We start from the raw sequence: 12,720 nt of genomic DNA on the forward strand, positions 1-12,720 counted from the left end.
TAACATGATAGCACAATGAGGAGAAGACAACCATCTAGCTACTGCTATGGACCCATAGTCCAAGGATGAACTACTCACAGATCAGTCCGGAGGCAATCATGGTGATGTAGAGTCCTCCGGGAGATGATTCCCCTCTCCGGCAGGGTGCCGGAGGCGATCTCCTGAATCCCCCGAGATGGGATTGGCGGCGGCGTCTCTGGAACTATTTCCGTAGGAATCAATGCACACAGTTGACACAAGTGTTTGCTTCTAAGATAGAAAGAAGTAGGTAAGCTGACTCAACATAAAGTAAAAGAATGGCCCTTCGCAGAGGGAAGCATGGATTACTATTTTTGTGCTAGAGCTTTTATTTTGAAAATATAGAAACAATTTTGTCAACGGTAGTAATAATTCATATGTGTTATGCATAAGACATCCTATAAGTTGCAAGCCTCATGCATAGAATACCAATAGTGCTCGCACCTTGTCCTAATTAGCTTGGATTTACATGGATTATCATTGCATAACATATGTTTCAACCAAGTGTCACAAAGGGGTACCTCTATGCCGCTTGTACAAAGGTCCAAGGAGATAGATCGCATTTGATTTCTCGTTTTTGATACATCTCAACTTAGGACATCCATACCGGGACAACATAGAAAACAGATAATGGACTCCTCTTTAATGCATAATCATTCAACAACAGATAATATTCTCATAAGAGATTGATGATTGATTGTCCAAACTAAAACTTCCACCATGATACATGGCTTTAGTTAGCGGCCCAATGTTCTTCTCTAACAATATGCATACTCAAACCATTTGATCATGATAAATCACCCTTACTTCAGACAAGACGAACATGCATAGCAACTCACATGATATTCAACAAAGGTGTAATAGTTGATGGCGTCCCCAGAAACATGGTTACCGCTCAACAAGCAACTTATAAGAAATAAGATACATAAGCTACATATTCTTTACCACAATAGTTTTTAAGATATTTTCCCATGAGCTATATATTGCAAAGACAAGGAATGAAATTTTAAAGGTAGCACTCAAGTAATTTACTTTGGAATGGCAGAGAAATACCATGTAGTAGGTAGGTATGGTGGACACAAATGGCATAGTTTTTGGCTCAAGGTTTTGGATGCACGAGAAGTAATCCCTCTCAATACAAGGCTTTGGCTAGCAAGGTTGTTTGAAGCAAACACAAGTATGAACCGGTACAGCAAAACTTACATAAGAACATATTGCAAGCATTATAAGACTCTACACTGTCTTCCTTGTTGTTCAAACACCTCACCAGAAAATACCTAGACTTTAGAGAGACCAATCATGCAAACCAAATTTCAACAAGCTCTATGGTAGTTCTTCATTAATAGGTTCAAACTACATGATGCAAGAGCTTAAACATGATCTATTGAGCAAAACAATTGCCAAGTATCAAATTATTCAAGACAATATACCAATTACCGCATGAAGCATTTTCTGTTTCCAACCAAATAACAATGAACGAAGCAGTTTCAACCTTCGCCATGAACATTAAAAGTAAAGCTAAGAACACCAGTGTTCATATGAAACATCGGAGCGTGTCTTTCTCCCAAACAAAGAATGCTAGGATCCAATTTTATTCAAACACAAACAAAAATAAAAACATACAGACGCTCCAAGTAAAGCACATAAGATGTGACGGAATAAAAATATAGTTTCACTAGAGGTGACCTGATAAGTTGTCGATGAAGAAGGGGATGCCTTGGGCATACCCAAGCTTAGATGCTTGAGTCTTCTTTAAATATGCAGGGATGAACCACGGGGGCATCCCCAAGCTTAGACTTTTCACTCTTCTTGATCATATTGTATCATCCTCCTCTCTTGACCCTTGAAAACTTCCTCCACACCAAACTCAAAACAAACTCATTAGAGGGTTAGTGCATAATCAAAAATTCACATATTCAGAGGTAACATAATCATTCTTAACACTTCTGGACATTGCCCAAAACTACTGAAAGTTAATGGAACAAAGAAATCCATCCAACATAGCAAAACAGGCAATGCGAAATAAAAGGCAGAATCTGTCAAAACAGAACAGTCCGTAAAGACGATTTTTTTAGAGGCACTTAACTTGCTCAGATGAAAAAGCTCAAATTGAATGAAAGTTGCGTACATATCAGAGGATCACACACGAAAATTGGCAGATTTTTCTGAGTTACCTACAGAGAGGCCTACTCAAATTCGTGACAGCAAGAAATCTGTTTCTGCGCAGTAATCCAAATCTAGTATCAACCTTACTATCAAAGACTTTACTTGGCACAACAATGCAATAAAATAAAGATAAGGAGAGGTTGCTACAGTAGTAAAAACTTCCAAGACTCAAATATAAAACAAAAGTGCAGAAGTAAAATAATGGGTTGTCTCCCATAAGCGCTTTTCTTTAACGCCTTTCAACTAGGCGCAGAAAGTGTGAATCAAGTATTATCAAGAGGTGAAGTATCAACATCATAATTTGTTCTAATAATAGAATCATAAGGTAACTTCATTCTCTTTCTAGGGAAGTGTTCCATACCTTTCTTAAGAGGAAATTGATACTTAATATTCCCTTCCTTCATATCAATAATAGCACCAACAGTTCGAAGGAAAGGTCTTCCCAAAATAATGGGACAAGATGCATTGCATTCAATATCCAAGAGAACAAAATCAACGGGGACAAGGTTATTGTTAACCGTAATGCGAACATTATCAATCCTCCCAAAGGTTTCTTTGTAGAATTATCAGCGAGATTAACATCCAAATAACAATTTTTCAATGGTGGCAAGTCAAGCATATTATAGATTTTCTTAGGCATAACAGAAATACTTGCACCAAGATCATATAAAGTATTACAATCAAAATCATTGACCTTCATCTTAATGATGGGCTCCCAACCATCTTCCAACTTCCTAGGAATAGAAGTTTCAAGTTTTAGTTTCTCTTCTCTTGCTTTAATGAGAGCATTTGTAATATGTTTTGTAAAGGCCAAATTTATAGCACTAGCATTAGGACTTCTAGCAAGTTTTTGTAAGAACTTTATAACTTTAGAGATATGAAAATCATCAAAATCTAAACCATTATGATCTACAACAATGGGATCATTGTCCCCAATATTTTGAAAAATTTCAGCAGTTTTATCACAAGCAGTTTGTGATTTTAAGCAGCTTCAGCAGTTTTGCACGCTTTGCACTAGGAGTAGAAACATTGCTAACACCAATTATTTTACCATTGATAGTAGGAGGTTTAGCAACATGTGAAGCATCAACATTACTAGTGGTGGTAATAGTCCAAACTTTAGCTACATTATTCTCTTTAGCAAATTTTTCCTCTTTTTCCCACCTAGCATGCAATTCAGCCATCAATCTAATATTTTCATTCATTCGAACTTGGATAGCGTTTGCTGTAGCAAATAACTTAATATCTTTAGTTTCATTAGGCATAGCTTTCAATTTTAAAAGATCAACATCAGTAGCAAGACTATCAACCTTAGAAGCAAGAATATCAATTTTACCAAGCTTTTCTTCAACAGATTTGTTAAAAGCAGTTTGTGTACTAATAAATTATTTAAGCATGGCTTCAAGACCAGGGGGTACACTCCTATTATTGTTGTAAGAATTACCATAAGAATTACCATAACTATTACCATTATTAGAAGGATATGGCCTATAGTTGTTACCAAAATTATTCCTATAAGCATTGTTGTTGAAATTATTATTTTTAATGAAGTTCACATCAACATGCTCTTCTTGAGCAACCAATGAAGCTAAAGGAACATTATTAGGATCAACATTAGATCTACCATTCACAAGCATAGACATAATAGCATCAATCTTATCACTCAAGGAGGAGGTTTCTTCAACAGAATTTACCTTCTTACCTTGTGGAGCTCTTTCTGTGTGCCATTCAGAGTAGTTGATCATCATATTATCAAGAAGCTTTGTTGCGGCGCCTAAAGTGATGGACATAAAAGTACCTCCAGCAGCTGAATCCAATAGGTTCCGCGAAGAAAAAATCAATCCTGCATAAAAGGTTTGGATGATCATCCAAGTAGTCAGTCCATGGGTAGGGCAATTCTTTACCAAAGATTTCATTCTTTCCCATGCTTGGGCAACATGCTCATTATCTAATTGCTTAAAATTCATTATGCTACTTCTCAAAGATATAATTTTACTGGGAGGATAATATCTACCAATGAAAGCATCCTTACATTTAGTCCATGAATCAATACTATTCTGTTGGGGGGATGACCCCCAGTATGCCAAAGGCATGCCAAACCGGATGGTTTGAGCCATCAAGATACCGGTTTAATGTTTGTACCGGAGCACAAAGATAAGCATTTGGTTAAGTAAAGCCAGGCCGGTATCCCCAAGAGGGGTATACCGGAACCGGATGAAGAAGACACCGGGCTACCGGTAAGAAGAGCATGTCGGCAAGACTGGTCAAAGATTCTCTTCAGAGCTAGAGGACAAGGATGAGCTAAGCAAAGTAGCTTTAAACGAAGCCCTGGCGCCAAAGAGGAGGATGACGCTGAAAGAAGCCGGAGGACGTCAGCTTCCCTGATTAAAGAGGACCCCGGCGTCATCTATGATTAAAGTAGCTTTGTAAAGTAGTTTGTCCAGTCAAAGATGCCATTAGGGTTTCTTGCCCTGTAAGCCACCCTCTCCCCTATATAAGGAGAGGGGGCATAGCCCTTACGGGCACGATTACACACATTCAGATAGTCGATGAATAGATGAACCTTGTACCCAAAAACCTGTATCCTGTTGAGATCAATGAAGATAGTGATCTAGAGCAGAGTTCTTCCTTGTGTGTTTCTTCTTGTACCACTGCCTTTGGCTGAGTTCTTGAGGAAAGCATCCGGAAGTTCATCCCATCTAATCCCAAACCCTCCCCCGAATCCGCTTGCGCCCATTCGGCCCCAACTTAAGCCATCCCATGGCATCTGCTCGTTCGCCACGACGACAGTTGGCGCCCACCGTGGGGCATGAAGTGGCGCTTGATGGAGTTCACCTTCGGGCGGGCATCCTCGACGTCGCCGGCCAGCGTACGGTGTCCGCGCTAGTGCAGCGCATCTACGCCATGGACTTCATCAACGACAACGCGGGCTGCTTTGCCAACGGCGGCATCTTCCCCAAGAACGGCCGCATCATCGAGTTTGGCAGCCACCGCGTCTACTTCGGCACCGTCCCTGTGCGCCAGCGCCCCTCGCCGGTGCTGGTGGCGCCGGATCCGCCAAGATGGCTACATGCTGGCCGCGCTCCCGGCAGCGTGGAGGTGATGATGGCTGGCGCGGTCGGCACCGGCAAAGAAGCTGTGGAAGAAGGTGTTGGGCGTGCGGCGTCAACCCGTGCGGCCAAGCCACCGCTGGAGCGCGACGCAGGCGCTGCGGGAGCATCATCCGCGCTACCGGAAACACCGCTCCAAGCGGCGATGAGCGTCCTCGCCACGCCCATCGCGCAGAACATCGACCCGGCAGCGGCTCAGGCGGAGCTGGAGGCGCAGCGCCAGAAGCTGCTCGAGAACGGCAAGGACGTCGTCAGGGCGCAGCGCGAGCTGAACCTAACCATACGTGAGTATAACGCTGCCCATGGCTTTGCTTCTGTTAGCGCTCATGCTGCTAGGATACCGGAGAACCGGATTAAGGCTCGCAATCTAGATCAGGATTTGCGTAAGGAGATTCTTACCGGCAAAAGTACCTCTGCATCTGTGAGCATCGTAGAGAAACCTAAGTACAGTAGCCCGGATAAAACAATAAAAGCTGCTAAAGCTGCAGTACAGCTGTGTGAATCGCTTTCCGGGGACGCTCTGGCAAAACAACAAGAGCGTGTCCGGGAGTTGCTTGAAACTATCGAGCAGCAAAACGCTGAGCAGCTTGCTAAGCTGAACAAGGCTGTGGCTTCAAAATCCGCGCGTTCAACAAAGAATGCCGGTAGCAAGTCCCATGGGCAGGCCTCGCCCCCCCACCCGGACAGAAGAAGAGAAAAAGAGATGAATGCGCAGCAGATGACTGTGTATGATCCGATTCTTGCCGGAAAACAACAAGCCGGGCAATACGATGCCGGTAGAAAAAGCCAAGGGGCAAACAGAGGCTACGCCAAAGAAGGTTATGCCGGAAACAATCATGCCGGTAGACACGAAACCGGGCAAAATTACCGAGCTGCAAAGGCAGCGTATGATGAGGAGGAAATGGATCCCCCAAGGTACCGGCAGGCAAGGGCCGCGGTACCGGAATGTTATGACGAAGCTGATTCAACAAGACCGGCAGCATACCGGAACCCATTGGGAGAACGCTTGGGAGAAAGATACCTGCCAGAACGGGATGCGAGGCACCGTATGGATAGAGTATATTTGTCGGAAATGATCGAGGCAGAAGGTCCTCCGGGCCCAAAGTGTTTTGGTCCAAGGATCATGAAAGAGGGGCCACCGGTTCGCAACTTCCAGTTGCCCCGTGACACAAAAACGTACGATGGCACCACTAAGCCGGAAGACTGGCTCGCGGATTACGTGACCGCGGTATACGTCCCTGGTGGCGGAGGAACCGTAGCTGGAGGAGGAAACCGGCGTTGGGCCGTGAGAATCATACCATCATTCTTGGTGGGACCGGCAAGAATCTGGTTGAACAACCTGCCGACAGGAAGCATAAACGGTTGGTTGGACTTTGAGGAGGCTTTTGTGAGTAACTTCAGCAGCACGTACCGGAGGCCAAACAGGCCGCAGCAGCTCGCCTTGTGCGTGCAGCGCCCGAATGAAACAGACCGGGATTATCTGGCCCGGTGGAACACCACAAGGAACTCCTGTGAAGGGGTGATAGAGGTGCAAGCCATCGCTTGGTTTAGCAGTGGGTGCAGAAGAGGTTCACCGTTGTGGCAAAAGCTGCAGCGGAACATGCCGACAACGCTGGCGGAAATGATTCGTGTGGCGGATAACTATGCGTTGGGAGACCCAATGCAACCGACAGTACAACCTGAGCCGGAGCAATCAAACCCGCCTCAGCAACGCCAAGAGCAACACCGGGATAACCGGAACAACAAAAGAAGGGAAGATTTCCCGGATCGAAGGTACGGTCCGCAGCAAGTTGCTGCTGTACAAGAAAACTCTGAGGCCAGCGGCAGTCAGAGGCAAAGAACCGGATCGCAGCCATGGGCGGGTCCTAAGAAACAGTGGGTCGAAAAGAAACCCTGGGGCCAGAAAAAGAACTGGCAAGAACCTGCGAAGTACACCATGGAAGCTGCCATGGATCAACCTTGCCGGTGGCACACACCAAATCCGGCTCACCCGTCAAATCATCTGACGAAGGATTGTACTTGGACCAAGTACCTGATGCTTAAGGGAGCAGCGAAAGATACACAAGCACAAGGGTGCTCCACCATGCAACCACCATCCCAAGATATGCTACGACAACAGCAACTACCACCACCACCACCGCTTACCGGGGCAAATGCTTTACCGGTACAGCCTCAGCCAAACCGGCAGCAGTACCAGCAAGTTAACCAGGTGGGAGAGGGCAATGGCCAACCGTCTCCACCGGCACCTTTGGGCCGGAATGTTTACCATGACCCAGATATGTGCTGCGTTGTGTTCGTCACTGAGCCAACCGACAGACAGAGCCTGCATCGCCGTTCTATGGAGGTGAACGCTGTGATGCCGGCGGTACCAAAGTACATGCTGTGGTTAGATCAAGAGATCTCATGGTCGTTCAAGGATCACCCCAAGATCATGCCTAACCCGGGTGGCTATGCTCTTGTCCTGGACCCAATCATGCAGGGGCCAAACGCTCGAGTTAAGTTCAGCAAGGTGCTGATAGACAATGGGAGCAGCATAAACATCATGTACCGGCACACCATGAATATGCTGGGCATAACAGAAAGCATGCTTCAGCCAACTCGTACAACTTTCCACGGAATCGTTCCGGGCCTGTCCTGTGCACCGGTTGGAAAAGTCCGGGTGGATGTGTCCTTTGGGGGATGTGACAACTGCCGGGTTGAAAACCTTGAGTTCGAGGTGGTGGACTTGGAAAGTCCTTACCATGCATTGCTGGGAAGACCGGCATTGGCTGCCTTCATGGCCTCAACTCACACGGCCTATCTCAGGATGAAGATGCCGACACCTCGTGGACCCTTAACTGTGGTGGGAAACTACAAAGTCTCACTGGGAACTGCTTCAGCCAGATCAAACCTGGCAGAATCGCTGGTGATCGCAGAGGAAAAAAGGAGGATGCAAACTGCGGTTGCGCTGGCTCAGTCCTCACAGCTGAGCTTAGCGGCAATGAGTGCAAACTTGGGCACACCGGCATTCAAGCCGACAAAGGAAACAAAGGACATTGTGCTGGACCCGGCTTACCCTGAGCGCACCGTTCGTATCGGTGCCGGCATGAATGAGGCATAGGAAAGCGCGCTCGTCAGCTTCCTCCGTGAGAATCGGAATATCTTTGCCTGGTCTACTGATGACTTGGTAGGTGTTCCGAGGGAGCTGGCTGAGCACTCATTAAATGTCCGGAAATATGCGAAGCCGGTAAGGCAGCCGCTGCGCCGGTTTGCTGAAGACATGAGAAAGATCATTGGAGAAGAGGTGACAAAGTTACTGGTTGCCGGTTTCATCGTGGAAGTACTGCACACTGAGTGGCTAGCCAATCCGGTGCTAGTCGAGAAGAAGAAAGAAGAGAACCTGGAAGCAAAAGCTCCAAAGGTGTGGCGCATGTGCATCGACTACACCAACCTGAACAAAGCTTGCCCGAAAGACCCTTTCCCTTTACCACGGATCGATCAAGTGATTGATTCCACTGCAGGGTGTGAGCTGTTGTCTTTCTTGGATGCCTATTCCAGTTTCCACCAAATCCCCCTGAAAAAGGAAGATCAAATAAAAACTGCGTTCATTACCCCGCACGAGGCTTATTGCTATGTCACTATGCCTTTTGGTTTGCGCAACGCTGGTGCAACGTACCAGCGCTGTATGCAAAAATGCTTGTTTGATCAGATCAGAAAAAACGTGCAAGTCTATGTAGACGATGTTGTGGTAAAAACCAAAGTAAAAGAAACCTTAATCGATGACCTCCGGCAAACATTTGATAACTTGAGAAGATTCCGGATGAAACTCAATCCGGCAAAATGTACCTTCGGTGTCCCTGCCAGCAAACTGCTTGGCTTTCTCGTATCAAGCCGGGGCATTGAGGTTAATCCAGTAAAAATCCGGGCAATTGAAAGAATGACTATACCGCGCGATCTCAAGGACGTGCAAAAGTTTACCGGAAGCTTGGCATCGCTAAGCCGGTTCATAAGCAGGTTGGGAGAAAAAGCTCTGCCACTCTATGCTCTCATGAAAAAATCCGATACGTTCGTCTGGACCCCTCAGGCAGACGCGGCGTTTAGTTATGATGGAGTATTCAAGAGACGTATCCAAATCTTGTTGGATTAATGATGATATAAAATGATGCCACTATATTTTTGTAGATTATGCTTTAGAGACTACCGGTTTTACACTAAATAGAGCGTCATCATAATCCGTTGAAATGACACCATATGAGTTATGGCATGGGTATAAACCCTAATAGTCCTTTCTTAAAGTTTGGTATGCATAGCATAAGTAAATGAGTTTACAACCAAAATCAGATGAATGTCTTTGTTGGTTACCCAGAGAACAAATTGGGAATTCTTTCCACTATGAAGTCAAAGACAAAAGCGTTTGTCGATGTGTATTGCTTATTTCCAAGAAATTATTTCTAGCGAAGTATTTGAGTGGGAGGACAATGGAACTTGATAAGGTTGATGAACCTGAGCATGCTGACCAGAGTAACGCAGCATTGGAAATGGTTCCAGAAGCGGCCACGATGATCATGTCTCCCATGTCCACAAAGTGTTATAGTCATGGAGATCAAAGTACCTATTGAACCTTGTAGGTATGGTTTACTTTGTGATCAAATAAATGATTTGTGAACAAAGGATTGATTTTGAACAATGATAAACCAACTACATACAAAGAAGTTAGGATGGGCCCTAACTCCGTTAAAATGGCTATGCGCCATGAAATCCAAGATAGTGAATACTTTTTGAAAGTAAATGGATCTATAAAATTGATGAACTTGGATGGAATATTGATGACGCGTGAAGCACACGTTCGTTGGGAACCCCAAGTGGAAGGTGTGATGCGTACAGCAGCAAGTTTCCCTGTGGTGACCCGGCATACCACTGCATGGTGTAGTATGCAAGTCTGATATAACACCAATGAAACACCGTTCCACTCGTATTATATCGCTCAGAGTGGTACAACAGAAACATATGCGGTCCAAGGTATGTCTATAGAATTACACATAGACTCTGTTACATAAGATCATCACAGCGTCCTACTTTACAATGAGGTAAAACTGCAAATAAACTCCAGAAGAACGACTCGTGATCTAATCTTATCACGGACTCTGTTTATAGAGTATTTGACTAGCTAAAGAGGCTATGACTAGATTCTAGCTAAATAGGAGCTAGGTTTAGGAAGCTAGTTCCCTTCTACTACTTAATCTAGGTTTTCTCCATGGTAGTTGTGGTGTTTGAATCTTCCGGCAGGTTCTTGTCCCCTTGAAGTATTTGTAGACTCCTCGGCCTTCGAGTTGCACGGTAGATCCTCCTTTGATGCCTCCATATCTAAGCAGGGGATTTAAGAGTGGGATGAGTACGAGCATACTCAACAAGTTCATTATAGGAAAGAGGTGTTTAATGCACTAGCTACGGCATTAGACCAGAAAGTCTAATACCAATGCAGGTTTTCATAACCATTTCTTCAAAAGGTTGCTTTTATTCAGAAGAACTATGTCCGCCAGCCTTCACCGGTTTACTAGAACTTCATGGAGTTCCTTTCCAAGCGTTGTGAGTTCCAAAACCCGGAACAGGGAGTGACAGGTCACGATTCATTACACTATGCAGAGGTGTGTTGCTTTACCCATAAGAGATCTTAACCTTGGTGCCAACCGGGCATATTCCCCGTCCACACTTCCTTTGGTGTGAGGCCCGGTATAAGGTCATAGCCAATCATATTCCTCCGCTACCTCGTACACCCACCCTTTGCTGCAAACTCCGACCCTGGGTCCTCGCCGGTGCTCTTATACCAATTAAGGATGGCCCGCGACCACGACAACAGTTCAGGTCTCTACCATGAACTCCTTTGCCGGGAGATGCAACCCATCATAGACCGCAATAACCGTGGGGACTTCAATCGGGACCCCCACCCTACCACTTGTCCTCTCTTGGATCAAGGGTTTACGGTAAAGCGCATCCGTTGATGTACAAGAGGTGGAAATACAATTGACTATTCCGTCCCACTCCAGATCTTATGGTTAACACGGGTATTACGGCACAAGAATCACTGGACGACATTTGTTGTTCATCCTAGATGGATATAAACCCTTGCAATGGAACCTCCACCATATCAACACAATCCATGGTTCCATTGCCCACCACATAGTCATATTCATAGTTATGAAAATAGTGGTTTTGCTTTCTATGCAATAGTGATAAACATAGTACTTTGCAAGTAATTTGGTAAAAATACTCAAATGACATGAGCAAGCGATGAACTTGCCTTTCTTGACTGCAAGATTATGCAGGCAAGGTCTTCGGTGCGCAATAACTCCAAATTCTGAAATAGCATCATCGTCCGGTAAGGACGATGTTTAAAAGATTGGCAAGGATGCAGTAATGCATAAGTATGAGATGCAATCGCTCTAAGCGTGACCTAACCCCGATGATTTAGGATTAGTGAGTTGAAATGATTTGTTTAGAGTGTGTTGCACTTTTAGAGTGATTCACAAACAAGGTTCTTATTCAAGTGTGATTACTTGGTATAATAAACATGTGCTGCAATATATCATAATAATAGTATTAATAGCACACAGCAATAAGATTTGGTGTAATCCTAACATGTAACGAATAGTGGTTGGTTTTAGCACTATATGTCATGGTTAATGATTGATTATTATATATCTCAAAAGAATAATCTTTGAAGAACATGTTCTTTATCAAAGAACAAGTATGATAATTAGGTTTGTGGGGTTCTATGGTTGACTATGGTTTCAACTAGTTTCTGGAGTAAGTATTAGATGGATCCTAACAAGGTTGGAAGTATATCTTAGGCAATTCATTAAACATGGGTGCTATCAAGGTTGGTATACCTTACTGGTGATAGATGGCTATTGTCTATAGGCCCTATTAGGTAGGGTTGATGAACAATCTCCATTTACTTCAAAAGAATAACTTTTGAAGAACATACTTCTTAAGGAATAAGAAGTATTACAATTAAGGTTGAGGTTGTCTAGGTTTTTCTATTAGATTCACTAAGTAAGGAATAGTTAGTCCTTAAATAGGATGGTTCATAAGTATCTAACACTAGTAGGGTTGAGTGTGTATGGAAGATGAAGCACAATGTTGGCATGGTTGATATTCGGGTTCATCACAATGGTGTGATGCTAAGCATGGTTAATTAAGGTTGATATCTCTAAGGATAGGAACTAGGGTTTGCATTTGGTTGTTCTCTTTTGATCCTCTTGGTTGTATGGGTAGGTATAGATCGGATGCTAAATTATGAGTGATAGGGTTTCTACATTTTATGTGGACATAAACTTGTATTTAATTGTTCATTAAGGGTTTATGAATGAAAAGGTAAGGATCACGATTACATATTATAATCTAGGGTTTGGGTTCAGAAGCAATTTAGGTTTCACATGAAATGATA

This window comes from Lolium perenne, chromosome 6 (genome assembly GCF_019359855.2).
Source record: "Lolium perenne isolate Kyuss_39 chromosome 6, Kyuss_2.0, whole genome shotgun sequence".
Lineage (NCBI taxonomy): Eukaryota > Viridiplantae > Streptophyta > Magnoliopsida > Poales > Poaceae > Lolium > Lolium perenne.